This window comes from Aythya ferina (assembly GCF_964211825.1).
Source record: "Aythya ferina genome assembly, chromosome: 1".
Taxonomy (NCBI): domain Eukaryota; kingdom Metazoa; phylum Chordata; class Aves; order Anseriformes; family Anatidae; genus Aythya; species Aythya ferina.
In genome coordinates this window covers 64,614,933-64,629,908 of record NC_140296.1, presented here as the reverse complement: position 1 = coordinate 64,629,908, position 14,976 = coordinate 64,614,933, and the positions used below count along the sequence as shown (strand labels likewise).

General features: G+C 37.7%; 1 long non-coding RNA gene across 1 annotated transcript in view; it reads right to left on the bottom strand.

Moving 5' to 3' along the window:
• The window catches only part of LOC311422702, an 80,099-nt gene extending 70,200 nt beyond the window's left edge, over nucleotides 1-9,899 (bottom strand). The window contains exon 1 of the long non-coding RNA XR_014685487.1: nucleotides 9,450-9,899. This is a non-coding gene — a long non-coding RNA (uncharacterized lncRNA). The remainder of the gene's footprint in view (nucleotides 1-9,449) is intronic.
• Between the last annotated feature and the right edge of the window lie 5,077 nt (nucleotides 9,900-14,976).

Below are 14,976 nucleotides of genomic sequence, written 5' to 3'. Positions count from 1 at the left end.
ATAAGAAACCCTTTTATTAACTTCTTAGTTCTTGTGTTGTTGTTTGTCTGTTTTTGCTAAGAATAAAAAAATAAAATCTGAAGCTAGTCTTAATGGAATAAACATCTGCTTTCTGAAAATAAAATAGATAGATTAGATAGATAGATAGATAGATAGATAGATAGATAGATAGATAGATAGATAGATAGAATGTAGGGCACATTCACATCCTGTCTGAATGAACTGAGGACTGAGTAAGTTATCTAGTTTTGAGACTAGCGTCAGGTAGCTACAGCCTAGAAATGCAGTTCCTGTGTTCTAAGTTTGCAAGTTACAGAGCAGATATCTACACCTGTTAGTTATACATCTCTTTAAGCCTATGTGTGTGGAAACATCCAAGACATCAATTTCACCTAAAATTTTCTCAAGCCTCCCACTGGAAGTGATGGATTAAGGAGGTTAAACTGTGCTCAGAAGAAGAGTGGTAGTTCAAGGACTACCAATAAGGTATATTGTGCTGTGTAATGCACCAACTTGTCAGTTCTCTGTCAGTGTGCCACAAGTGTTTCAGAGGATTTATAATGACCTGCTGGCCTGGAAACTGATGTCTCAGGGTGTGCAACCACATTCATACTGAACACAAAAATACTTGGACCAAACCACTGCACACTGAAAATACAAGATTTTTGAACTCTCTATGGGCAATGTTTACTCAAATGTTTTAATCTTTGCAAAATAATCAACATGCATCATATCTTGCTCTGAAGCTAGAATTCTCAAATGTTTCAAAACTCCCATCTTCTCATCCTGTCACTCAGTGTGTTCCCACTGCTTCAATTTCCACTCATAAATTAACTGGTTGGGCATCATTTTACAGCAAGAACCTATGCAAATAATGTGTCTTAGAAACACACTACAGGCATTTCACAGGCAATCACTTTAACTGAGAATACCAATTACAATGAGAGAACTGATTTACTCATTCTGATTGCCAAAGTATCACCTAGCACAGTTCTTCTCAATCTCTTTTAATTAGAAAGCCAACTTAATTTCGTGAAAATCGCACAGACTAGTTTATACAGTGCTGTCTCCATAGCTTTTATTTACAACCAAGGAGAAATCCTATTTAATTTTGAAAGCTTATACATTACTTCCATTGCTAGCTTACTTGCATGTACATTTTCACATATTGGAAACATGTAGAGCTTTGTATTGTTCAGTCATGTATCACAATGACTGGCATTTTCTTACATGGTTTAATAAATGTTAACTTGTGGCTTTTGATGATATGAATAAAGAATTAGTCACTGGATCACATTATCTATGATATAAGTACAGGCACAGTGGTCCAACATATACCAACAGGACTAAAAGAAAGAGCATATGGTTGCAAGGTAAGGCATGTTTATAGGCAGGATATGAGTCAACTTCATTATCTGGGGTAGTCAGGAATTAGGAGGTGGCTAAGTCATGTCAATTCTCCTCGCTTTTTAGGAAGAGGTGAGGAGGTTCCTGATTAAATGTACAGAGTCTCTGTCCATTCCTACCTCATCAGGTTGAGCCTATCCTCACCTCTGCAAAAAAATGCTCCTTTGTGTTGGTTTGGGAAGTGTTTAGTTTGGTTTTGCTCTACTGATAATAAGAAAATTCTGATGCTTTTACATACTCCCCTCTGTGGTAAAGTGAATGTGTATCTTCCATTTCCAGGTAATGCTATGCAGTGTTAAAAAATGTATCTAACATCTTAAAGGGACATTGCGGATAGTCATCCATCTTCACTAGCTCTCTCTTTAATGTCTCTTCAGAGTTACTTATAAAGCTAAGTTTGCCAGAGCCACCAGGTTTATCCCTCAGGGACTTCTGCACTTCTGTAACATAAAAAATAATACTAAAGGCATTTTTCTTCTTCTGCCTAATAATTCCCTCAAGATAACTTGTACATTTGAAAACACAGCTTTACATTATCTTGAACTGAAAGTGGGTTTTATGCTTCTTTGAGGAGAAGCTCCTCAGCTCTACAATACCTGTTATTCCAGGGACACATTATCCTCCACACTGACAGCACATGAAATTTATTGGAAGTTGCACATCTTTAAGAAAACTGACATGATAAATGTGACTGTGCTGCTCCCTCTCTGAGACTGTAGATGCTTTCTTTGCTTATAAGTTCTATTATTTTATAAAAAGTGAGAAGAAGAAAAGGCTGTTACTAAATTTTAACCCACTACATTTCCGGAAACAGATGCCTGGTTTCATGCTTTCCTGAAAGAATGGGACTCAAAGAGTAATCTTCCCAATGGCTAATAGCTGGGCTTGGCTTCTGCAGTGAACTCAACTGACCTTTGAAGAAGAAGAAAATTACATTATGTCAGACAGAGTCCAGATGCCCTGCCTTTTTCCATAATAGCTCTTGCTTATATAGGAGCTTAAGTATATGAGGCTATTAAAGGAAATCCTAGGGAGATTACATGAGATATGATCCTATGTAAAACCTTAAAATACAGAGGAGGAATGAACCCACTGTGATTTTTTGTTTTGTTTTGTTTACAAGCATATCTGCTGCTTGATTGATGTTGCTATAATCCATCTTAAATTACTACCATTAATTTAGCACATTAGTCATTAATTATTTAGAGCTAGACACAGGAGCATTTGTCATAAACATTAGAAGAAGAGGAGAAAAATGGCTCTTACTAGCATGACTGTGTATTTAATTTTGTCATATAATACAACCTAAGCCATTAGTCACTGATACATTTCTTTCTGGAAAGGGCAAGAAATCAGTTATATAGTTGCCCAACAAAATTACAAAATATACTTATTTTATGTTGCTTAACACAAGCTGACAGTCATAATCAAAGAGGATTTCTCCCACTCTGCATCTGTAATTTTTATAAGACCAGAAAACCCTACTTCCTCTACTGTGGTCTTTTTCTCTCTCCCCTGCCTCCCAAAGAGCATGTATCAACAACCTGCAAAGAGGTGTATGTTAAAGGAACTGTCATGCTGGCCAGGAGGAGCCAGCTGCTGTATTGTGTCAAATTCATGATAATGCAGCTGCTGGGGGTGGAAAGCACCTCTAGAGATTGTGTAATACAAGCCCCAGCTCAAGCAGAGTCAGCTGGAGCAGTTTGCATAAGACTACATCCAACTGGGATTTGTATATCTTCAAGAATGGAGACTCCACCACCTCTGTGGGCACCCTGGTCCAGTGTTTGACCTCCCACATTTTAACCAATTTTTTCTTAAATTTAAAAGAGGTTTCCTATATTTCAGTTTGTGCTTATTGCCTCTTGTTCCATCATTGGGTACCACTGAGAGGAGCCTGGCTTTATCTTTTTTACCCCACTTGCTCCACTACCAGAGCAGATATTTATGTATTTGGATAAGACCTGCCTGAGACTTCTCCACGCTGAACTGTCTCATCTCTCTCAGCCTCTTTTTATACACCAGATACTTCTGTCCTTAATCACCTTTGTGGCTCTTCACTAGACCCACTCCACTGGGTCCAGTCCTCTCTTGTAGTGAGGAGCACAGCACTGGACCCAACACTTCAGATATGTCTCACCAGTGCTGAGCAGAGAGGAAAGATCTTCTCCTTCAACCTGCTGGCAACATTCTTCCAAATACAGTTTAGGATGTCAGTATTTTTCTTTGCCACAAGAGCAAGCAGTCAACACAGGTGGCTCACAGTCAACTTCATTGCCCTCTAGGTCTCCCATGTCCTTCTTTGCAAAGCTGCTTTCATGCTATTGCAGCTAAATGTATATGACCATCTACTGCACACCTTATTCCTCTACATGTCAATGGAAATAAACACAGAAATGAGAGAATTCCAAGTGAACTATAAGATGCTCATAGTATTCACAAATCTGGTGGGTACTTCATGTCACATACAGTTTCTATTCCCTTCACAGTGAAAATAAATAAATAAAAATAAATAAAATAAATTTGGCAAGTAAATGTTCTCTTGAACATTTTTTACTGGGACCCAAGCTCTGTACCAGCACTCCTCTCTTCTGTCTGTGGTAGAGCTGGCTGGGGATCTTTCAGCTTTCAGTAGGCAAGCTATGATGAGATAGGAATGGTAATTTGTTATCTTAAATAAATGAATAGGGAAGTGACAACTGTGGGAACAGGGTATGCAAGTTCTGGTTTACCTGGAGGGATTTTATTCCTCCACTGAACATTCTCATTCACTGTCTGAGCTTTATAGCCAGCTGATTAATCTTCCTGAACACCCGGCCACTTGAAATAAGTTCTGGAAGTTCCTAACTGCTAATTAGTGAATCCACAGAACATCTGACATGTGTGGTTCTTTAATGATCTTGATTTATTAAGTATGTTTCTTAATGCCTTGTGCAGTCAGATATGCAGAAATATTATGGGTAATAGATGCACCTAGGATGAACAATTCATCTTGTAAATAAGCCAACAGAGAGTGGGATATAAATCAAGGCATCTGCTACATGTCTTGTCAGCCTAAAGTACATTTTTCTTGTATTTGTTTGAATGCCTTGTGGTCCTTAGTAAATCCCATCATCAAGTCTGCAGTATTGTCCAAATGCAGCATGGTATGAAGAGAATTAATTGACTGATCCTCATGCATTTGATAAAGTAAAAGTTGTGGTGATGTGGTGGCTTATTTTTACTGACACATATAATCAAAAATAGTATTTTCTACAATAATATGGTACTAAACTTTTGCTTAAGTGCATGATAGATGCTTTATCTGTGGTGTCTAGTATGTGGACATTGATGGACTGGATTTACCCATGCTTCTTCTGCAAAGGACTACACAAGAATGTACCTATGCTAGAAGACATTAGCATAATGATCCTGAATGCAAAAAACATGGGCACAAACAACAGTGTGGCTTGATGCCACAGACCATTAAAATATTGTAAACAGATTAGGCAGATGAAAAGAATAAGTGAAGTGCCCAGAATTTGAAAGACACAACCTTGAGTGTTTTGCTGATTATACTGATAGAATTCAAGCAGGAACCAAGCATGGACTTTGGGATTCTTCCTATATAAGTTTATTCTTACTAGTAAAGCTAAAGAGAAAATAGTTTCCTTATCCCACTACCCAGACACTGGTGTTGTAACTCCAGAATGAGGAAGAAAGAACTGTACAGGAAAAGTGGAGCTTCTGTGAACATTGCACTGATGAATCTTAAATTAGGTGCTGGTCAAGTTCAAAGTCATGCTCTGAGTCTGCTAGAAAATGGGAACTGTTCATAGCAATCTAGGTTTAATTTATAGGTAATTAAAGCTAAACAACATCATTATTAGCTGGAGTTATTTAGTGACTTTCTTTTTAATTGTTTCTTCACTCAATACAGCTGGTGACTACAAGGAGCTAGAAACTGTGTAAGAATACACATTAAGATTGTTACTCTGTTTTCTCTTCAAGATATTTGTGCTATATTTTTTTTAAATTGCATGGTGACTTGTTGAAGAAATATTTCAAAGTCAGTAGCACCAGTCCTCTGAAATTGTTTAGCAGTGCAAAACAGCTTTCAGGGTTATATAAATATTTATACAAAAATCTCTTCAGGGGCCTCTTCAAATAGTGAAACATAGTGGTAGCAGCCCCTGCTCCATCAGAAAGGGCAGTTTGAGGCTTGTACACAACAAGCATGAAGTTAGAAAAAATGTAACTTATTCTGGCATATAGTTCAGCATACAAAAGCCACAGGCCCAGGCAGTACAAAGAATTCCCGCTCACTGCTAAAGCTAATACTCCAGGATAAAGACTGGGATAAAGACTACGGAGTCAGCCCAAAAGGATCTACTTCTTGCTTTTCTTTTGTTTTCCCAGTTAGAAAGATCCAGCCATCTTCTGCTGGCTAGTTAATGCCAGGAAGGAACCTGTTTCCCATCATCAGTGTATGACAGCTGCAATATTAAAGCTAGATAACAAAATTTTAAAAAAAGCTAGATAATAGTAAGGATTGTCAAATATTCTTGTTGCCTCTCAGTGCTACCACGAGTTTGGCTTTAAACTGCAAGGAGCATTTACTGTCTACTGAACCCTGAGGACACAGCCTTCACCAAGGAGGCTGTCAGTGCCACCCCTGTCCCTCGCAAAGTGATAACGCGGCCCCACCAAACCTGTAAAGTGAGAGTTGTTTACTCTGACTGTCTAAAACTAGCAAGCTTTTCTGGTGCCCTGTAGGGGCAGAGAGTCAGAAGACCGCATGCTGCTCTGCGCTTCTTGTCACAGCAGCATAACTCATGCTGATGTCTTAAGCAGTTCACATCATCAGCTTAAGTGGTTTATTATTTTTGGCACAGAGACAGAAGAAAAGGAAAATCTGCAGGACAAAAACAGAAATATTAGCTTTGTAAGACGCTGGATCCCTGCCACTCTTCTGATAAAAATGAGGAACATAAGCCCTCTCTACCCCCAGTCAGATCCATTAGGAACAAATTGCACTAACCTCTACACTGGTATTAAGTGGGGATGTGAATAATCTGAAACTAACTAGAATTTCAAGTATGATTTATGTATTGCTTACTGGGAACTTTCCATTCACTCTTACCTATCTGCTAGACCCCAAATAATTCATTGTTTTCTTTCAATATACTCAGCTGAAACAGATGTAATGCATTCTTATATAATTTTATTTAGAAAACAATTGTTTATTATTACCATCATGACCTTCGCTAAAAGCATTAAGTAGCATCTATGTTTTTTTTTATTTAATGTTGAAACAATACTTCACAGAGAAAAAGTATTCTAAAAATATTAGAATAAGTATAAATTAAGAATTAATATTCCAAGGATTACTCTATGCAGGCTTCAGAAGAAAGCAGGGATTTGTCAATCCAACTCAGCAGATGATTTCTAGAGTTTTCCAGTGGCAGGATATAAGCTATCCTTCAGAGCCTGGGCCACACCTTAGTGAAATCAGATGACTAAATACTTCTAGTCAGTCTTCAAAGCACATTATGGATACTATCCACTACATTTTCCATATGCAATTAAAGAGCATGTATGGCTCCTGCTCTGAAGGGCATCTCTAGCTCCTGCTAGACCCAGCTCCAACACGGCATGCTGTCACATAGCAGATTTCTGCTCCTACCACTCATTGGAGTCTTCCAGTAGATACAATGGGGCTCAAGGAAGCGTGGCGTTCCTGGCTCCTCTCAGCAGAGGCTGATGTTACAGAAGGCTGGGAGGCAGTACAGACCTTGTCCCAGTAAAGAGCATTTAGTGGTAAGTTTCCAGGACTCTCTTCTCTTTGGGATGGTGGATTACAGGGTGTCTCCAGACTTGACTTTGCTCTCTCTTATGTCAATATTTCATCTGCACTGTTCAGCTACTGTGCATGTATTCAACGTAATGCTAATCTGAACAAGAATTTCTTGGGGGGAGGACATAGCACACAAGCTTCATGGTGGGGCTTTCCTTGAATTCACCAGCACCGATGTTTGCTTTAAAAAAGTTGCCTTTCTACTTTTCTAATGGACCCAATATTACAGGATGGAGGCAATATCCACAGTATAAGTCTGAGCACTTCTAACTTATACAATTCAACTCAGAAGGACAAGGTATCCTGACATCCTGGCATCCTACATAATTAAAGGAGAGAATTAGGCACAGTTACAAAAGGCAATCCAAAAATATCCCATGTACTGCACAGAAAGCCAAGAAATTACAGATAATTAAAATTCTCAACTCTTCCATATATTTTAGATGTGGTCTATTTGCAAGATAAAGTGAGGTGCTGTTTCCTAGTGGTAAGCACCTCGAGATATTTTCAGGGAAAGGTCTCTTTAGGCCCTGAACCATGTCAAAAATACCTTTTCCAGAGAAGCACATCCTCACCATATATCTATATGTTACTCTGAGCAAGAGAAACATCCATGAAGCCTCTGCAGCTCAGCAGACAATAAAATAAGAGTTTTCAAGGCTGAGAGGAGAAATGTGAATACCTTACCATGTAACCTACTGACTATGACATTAATCTGGAGGATGGAAGGCCTGGTTTCTGGTTTACAGGGTGAACAAATGCCAGTGGTCCTGCCAAGTTATCTCAGGGTGTTGGGACTACAGTAATCCTTTAGGGCAGGGAAAATTAAAAAGAAATATTCTGGGTATGTTCGTAGCAGTGGTAGGGAAGGCTTTTGCACATCTGATCCTGTGAAAATACTTTCAGTAAACTTGGTAGTTACAATGCAAATGCTGTGGTGGCCTACTAAGGCAAAATAAAAAATATTATCATCTCCTAGATCTCCTTTCCAAAGCAGTGTTACGATAGTCTTTACAAACTGGAATACTTGCTTGAATTATGATAGAAAAATAAAATATCTATATTAGTCTTCTCAATCCTAGATGTATCATGAGAAAGATAGATATTTGAACAGGATCTGTTTATTTCACTGCCAGTAAGAAAATGTAAAATTAGAAAGTAATAACTGATTCTCATGCCAGCTCCAAAATTGGATTAAATATGTCTGTTGCATTCTTTAAGTAAACAGTAACAGAGCAATTCAACAGCCCAGGATCTTTATTCTTAAAAAATAAAATAAAATAAAATAAAATAAAATAAAATAAAATAAAATAAAATAAAATAAAATAAAATAAAATAAAATAAAATAAAATAAAATAAAAGCAATAAAAATACAAATAAAAATAAAAGGAAATCCTCATTTACAAGCATAGAGCCAAAGCATTTAAAAACAAAACAAAACAAAACAAAACAAAAAAAACTTCTGAGAGCTGATGTTCTCTTCTTTGTAAGTGCAGTGAATAACTAGTTCATGGGTCAGCTGCTGAATATGTGTTAAATTATTCCTACAGAAGTTAGTAAAATAGCATTTTCAAAATAAATTTGAATTAAGAATTCAGAGTTTCTGTAAATTCAAACCCACAAAAATGCTGGTGTTTTTTATATACCTTTTCTCCACAACCATCACTGATTTTTGATCTGTTTATTAGGCATTTGTAGAGCAGTATGATTCAGGAGACATTTCATTTTTTCTGTCTGGCTTTGCAAAAGCATCTGCACTCCTAAAATATCCTCTTCATTCCAGCCACACTCTTCTCTAAGGCAAGAAAGTGGCCTATAAAATGTTTTGAAAGTTAATTTTGAACTAGTACCAGAATGGCTCTTAAAAGCAAGCCTGTACTATAAAATCCTGCTTCCAGCTACAATTTGTTGATGTCTAATGGCTATCTGACAATCAGACAGTCTGTACCCACATATGAAAGAAAATGGGTATACAAAGAACTTTCAACATTTCCATATCCCAGCTAGCAATAACTCCAAGTCAAAATGTAGCTCTCCAAGCATATGTCAAAGAATGGAAAGGACGGGTCAGAGGGGCAGTTGTTTGCGTCATCATAGGTTTAGCTAGACAGAATGCATTAAGAATATTTATGAGTTGGAGGAGCAGAGTCGTCCGTAATGCAATTGCAGCTCATTTAATTGAGAAAAGGGAATGAAAAACGCTTACCTCAACATGTCTGCTTCAGCCATCTTCTGATTTACTCCATTTGTATCAATACAGGAAGTCAAAGAGGCAAATTGAATTTATGGGTCAGTAGAAGATAAACCAATTTTCTCTGGAGAAACCCAAGTAACATAGCTCATACCTAAGCTGCCTTTTCTATTTGCACATCAGTCAGTGTACAGAGCATTTCACAAAGCAGTAAACCAATTTAAATGATCCATACGTGTCAGCTGTCATACTGCTCAAGCACCATCCTCATGGTGGAACTTTGCTCTTTACGTGACCACTGCAAAATTCACCATCCTAACCCCTGCTTGAGTGAGGGTCCCAGGACAGGGCCACCCACCCATCTTGGTGGCTTCAGTAAGGACCTGCCAAGATGCTGGGCTGCTGCCCTGTTTTCCTGCCAGACCACAGATGAAGATCTTACAATGTGGCAGCCAGCTATCAGGACTAACAAGTGCTCCTGGCCATCTCCTAGGACCAATTCAATGACAGCACTGTAAAAAGTCTCCACAATCACCACAAGACTTTCTCTGATGGTTAACATAAACATGTGCCTTTCAGGGTTGCTTGTTCTAAGTGGCTTTTCCGATTATCTCAATTAATTCCAAATGAAAAGCAACAGTGAGCAAGATAAAAAGCTTTAACATAAATAGACACATAGTGAAAAATAAAGCTGATAAAGCAGAAGTTTTTCTAGACTTTGCATTTTTCTGACAGAAAAGACCAGACTTATCAAAGCTGAAATATTCTAGTAATGTGTTGACAAAATGTCCAAAAGATCTGAGGGTGATTTCCATGGAAACATGGTTTGTTGCTGACCATTTGCTCCCTGCATGTCTCCTGATGACCAACACGGCAGAGAGGCAGGAATTAAGCAGTAAGCAACTCCAGAGCCAGGGGGTTTTATTGCCAGGGAGCCCATGAAGTGTGTTTTGTTTTTGAAACTGTGTTTGAAAAACCATTCTCCATAGTTGGCCAAGATGGGAATCTTGCCCAGGACCTTCACACCAAATCACAGTTTTCTCATTTTTGAGCTTAGCACAGAGCATATTGGGCAGCATCATTTACTTGCTCTATATAGGCCAATACATATGGCAAACAACAGCCAATCTTGACTAGTACAGAAAATCCTAATCCCCTCAATGACTAGTAAACTATGAACACACATAAGAAACTGAGCTTAAGTAGTGGACTAAATTTACCTTTAAACAGACTACCAAAAAATGTCACACTGTGTAACACATGAATGTGTGTCCTGATAAGACCAACTACTTGGGGAATTATTTTTTTTTTTTTTAATATTAGGTCAAATCTTCAGTTGGTATAAATCACGCCTTAAGACAACAGAGCTATGCTGATTTATGCTAGCTAAAGATCTAAGTGTGTCTGCCAATACACATTCTGGTTTATTTTTCAATTAAGTTTCAATGTGAATGTATTTGACAGATATTTTTATTGTGTAGCTACACTTTATTCTGGATATATCTGCTTTTATCCAAATCAGAAATATCGTCTTGTACTTTAACTGGTGATTACCATCTGAATTTCTATTATCAAACACAGGATAGCCATTATTCAGTCAATACAAGATCTGACTTTGCTTTTTTAATCAATGGTAAATGTTCTAAGATGGCTCCATTTTTGTAGCTGCTTGACTGATGCCTTATTGCTGTCAATAGTGGCATCCTTAATGCATATCAATGGCATGGTTGTGATTTGTGCCTCATGTCAATTAAGAAGAGCTGCAATTAGTTTGGGATTTAAAATAAGGTTTTATTTGAAAGATAGTCAAATAGATAACATCAATAGATAGTATATGTAGGACATTGTCATAATATCTTCCATAGTTTAGAAAGTACTCTTAAAGACAGGAGTACTAAATAACACGTCCTCTGCTATAGCAGAATAATGCATTGCTTATTAGCAGTTGTATATCATAAGAACATTAGAGTCTTATTTTAAGTTATATTTCCTAGAGTTTTTATTGAAAAACACAGATGTTCTGTTCCCTTTCTCTCCTTCCTGTGACTCTTTCCTTCCACTATATGGCTTCACAACAGTTTGAACTCATCATCTGAGCCACAGGAGGTCCTGCAATATTCAGTGAGCAAGAAGATGTTTAGCATAAGAAAGCAGTCATAGCCCACTAAGAGAAATGGTAAATAAACTTAGCCTTGATGTCAAGCTAATGTGGATGTGCAGTGTCTGGCTGGGGCAGTATGTATCAGAGCTTACTCTCTTCTGGTTGAGAAAGACCACATAAAAACACCACATAGCATATATGCTCAGTTCCCCTCACAAAAGAGTAAAATCATTTCCACAATAATATAAATATAAATAAATAAATAAATAAATAGATAATAAAAAATAAAAAAAAGGCTCTACACATATCAAAGTACAGACCACTGGGGAATCTGTCTGTGATCTGTAAAACATAGGAATTAAAACCTCTTTGTTTGGGCTATTTCCTAGCCATCAAGTGTGTTTTGGATGCCCAGCTTTTATTATTTTTGTGGAACTCATGGCCTTCTCTGCTGCATCTTCACCCACACTTTAGTATAAAATGTGTCAGAGTAAACCCTTGGCTGAAATCCTTCACTGCTTGGAAGTAATCAACCCAGAAAAACTACTGCCTCCTATGGAAGTAAATACTTTGCTGGCAGGGAAGGTCATCTTGATGACAAAGTCATCTAACATGCATGTGTTATAACCAAAACAAAAGCAATTATGAAGTCACATCAGAGACTAGAAAACTTTTATAAGGTGCATGGCTCTTTTCCCTTGTTTTGTTTTTTTTCTTTTTCTTTCTTTTTTCCTTTTTTTTTCCCATAAAATAAAATAAAATAAAATAAAATAAAATAAAATAAAATAAAATAAAATAAAATAAATAAAATAAAGGAAATGAGGCAGGAATAATGACCAGAGAAGTGGACTGGAGCTCAGATGTTAGTGGGAGGTCTGCAGAGCTGGGCCAGACACTTGTGGTTCTGCTCTTAGGAGGGAATGTTAAACCAGAGGAAAGGCCAGCCAAGTTCCCCAAGAGCTGCCTGGTAAGTTAATAATGTCTGTTTCGCCAAGGTCACCACTAAGCAGACTGACCACAGCTGCTTTGCAGATGTGGTGTAGACCTCCTAGGTGGGATCCAGCTGACCTTTGGATGCCAGATGACATCCTTATTTTAGATGCAGATTCTCATGCAGTGTAGGTCTGAAGTTAGGCAGGATGGATCTCCCCCATAGCACTGAGCACTTCAGTATGTATTTGCAAACACATAAAACTCTTTTTTCCATATGAACACAGGGTTATCCTTCGTATATCCTGGAAAAATTGCACAAGAAATCATATAAGGAGGCTTACATGCAGTTCTCACTTTGCTCATTCTTAATTTTATCTGTACTTTCCCATAGTCAAGTTAAGACATGAAGAGTGATTGTTTCACCATTGAAAAGAGTGTATTCTGGCCTTTGTGGAGGACAGCTACATGCTGTCTCCTTGCACCGATGAAATTGAGTTTATCTCCTGCCTTGAGCAGCACAAGTCTGATCAACAATGGCTACAGATTAGCAAATGCATATTTGTATACTAGATTCTGGTCTTTTTTGTAAAGAAAAACAAATTACAAAGAATACACAATTATTTTTAGCGCTCAAGCCTTAGTTACAGGATAAGAAATTACTAAAACACTGAATTTACCACCACTGAAACATAAGTTTTCTAATGGCAAAAAAGCGCTAATGCACATAGCTTTTCTGAGTCCATGATTAATGTCGAAATTGAAAGGCTGCAGGCTGATTTAAATTGGCCCTCATCTGGAGAGACATTAACAAAGAAGGGGTTGCGCTTTTTTTACCTTTTTGTTTTTTGATGAAGTTGTGGGTCGTATAGTTAAATAAGGCTTTAATTCAATAGGTAGAACTGCCAAACTCAGCAGGGGAAATAAGACATGATGTGTAGAAGTTACAGAAGGATGCAAAAACCATTAAGTCTTTAGCAGTGGCATTTATAAGGACAACATAGCCTGAAGGAAGACTGTATATGTTTTAGGAAGGGGAATCCAGAAGCAAGACTCACATAGAATTAATAAACAAGCAAGTGTAATCAACTGTTTGTGACAGGTAACAAACTGACAGGCTCTACAATGGAGTTATTTATCCCTGGACTGTGAACAGCATGGAAAACACCACCAACAATGAACCATTAGCCATTCAACACAGAGTTGCCCACAACCCTAATGGGAAAGGATTGCACTGGAAAAAAATAAAAAATAAAAAGCACCATGATTATGCCTCTGTGTTTCTTCCTTACTAACTAGATAATCATCAACAGATAATTAACCATACTTAAACAAAAATTATTATCTCTCCAGTCATTCTCCATTGCCACAAATCTGGACATTTCAGTAGCCTTAGCTTCTTTTCCTTAAAGTTCTCCAATAAATGTTTGGATTTACAATTTGGGATATTCAAAATCAGGGACAGATACTAATAAAACTTCTGTGTCATTCACAAGAATAACAAGCAGGGATGCGTACATTCATCCTCCTTTTAAGACACAGTCATTTTCTTGTTGCAGACCATGTAGCTGTCCCACCTTTGAGGTCTTTGCTTAGAGATGCCTTTGCGGTAGACCTGGCAATCATTTGTCCTTCCCACATCTTTTTTGGTACTTTTCATGCAACTAGTATATTGAGGTTTCTTTTGATGCATTGTAACTTATTTGCTATTTAACAGTTCCATGTACACCTTTTCACATATTTCTCTGCAAGAAGTCCTGGCCTTGTCCAACTAATAGCTGGAAGGCTCTATACTGGGATAAAGAGTGCCCAAGAGTAGGTATGTAAAGACATATTATGTTCCATAACATGAGCACCCTGAGAAAGAAAAATAAGTTGATGTTCCCCTATCCCCACCCCAGTGCCTCCCAAACATGCAAAAATAAGTAAGACATTTCTGGCTCCATTCTGCAAAGCTATCAAGGTAGGGCCCCTGTACTTCTGAGAGGACATTGCTGTAGAGTACAAATACAAAGAAATTTCCAGATTCTGAACTGTCTTAAACTAATGTCTTTAACTTCTGAGTTTCTTTTGGACCTCCTTCAAAGTAGCTTCGGTTGTTACAGAAGACTTTTGTCGCATGAACTTATAGATGACGAATTAAATTAATATCCCACCACCTTTGGCAAATGCCACCCTTATCTTGCTGCCATCATAGTTTTCCCACTGCTAACAAGCTTTCATTTGTTAATAGCCTTTGGCTTTTATTCATTTTGTGCTCATACTTACAAACAGTCTTAACATTTCTGAACTGCCAGTCCAAAGTTTTGTTTTCCTTTCTATTTTGGTTGTATAAGAGGACCTTATGTGTTTGGCTCATTAACTTTATGCTGTCTGGGAAGTGAAGGCAAAAGCTCTGTTTCTAGACACAATTTGCATGTAGCTGACAGCAGCAATTCATCAGGTTCTTGGATCTTAAAATATAAAAATCTTTGCCTACATTTAATTTCTAAATAAAGTGATTTTCCAAAG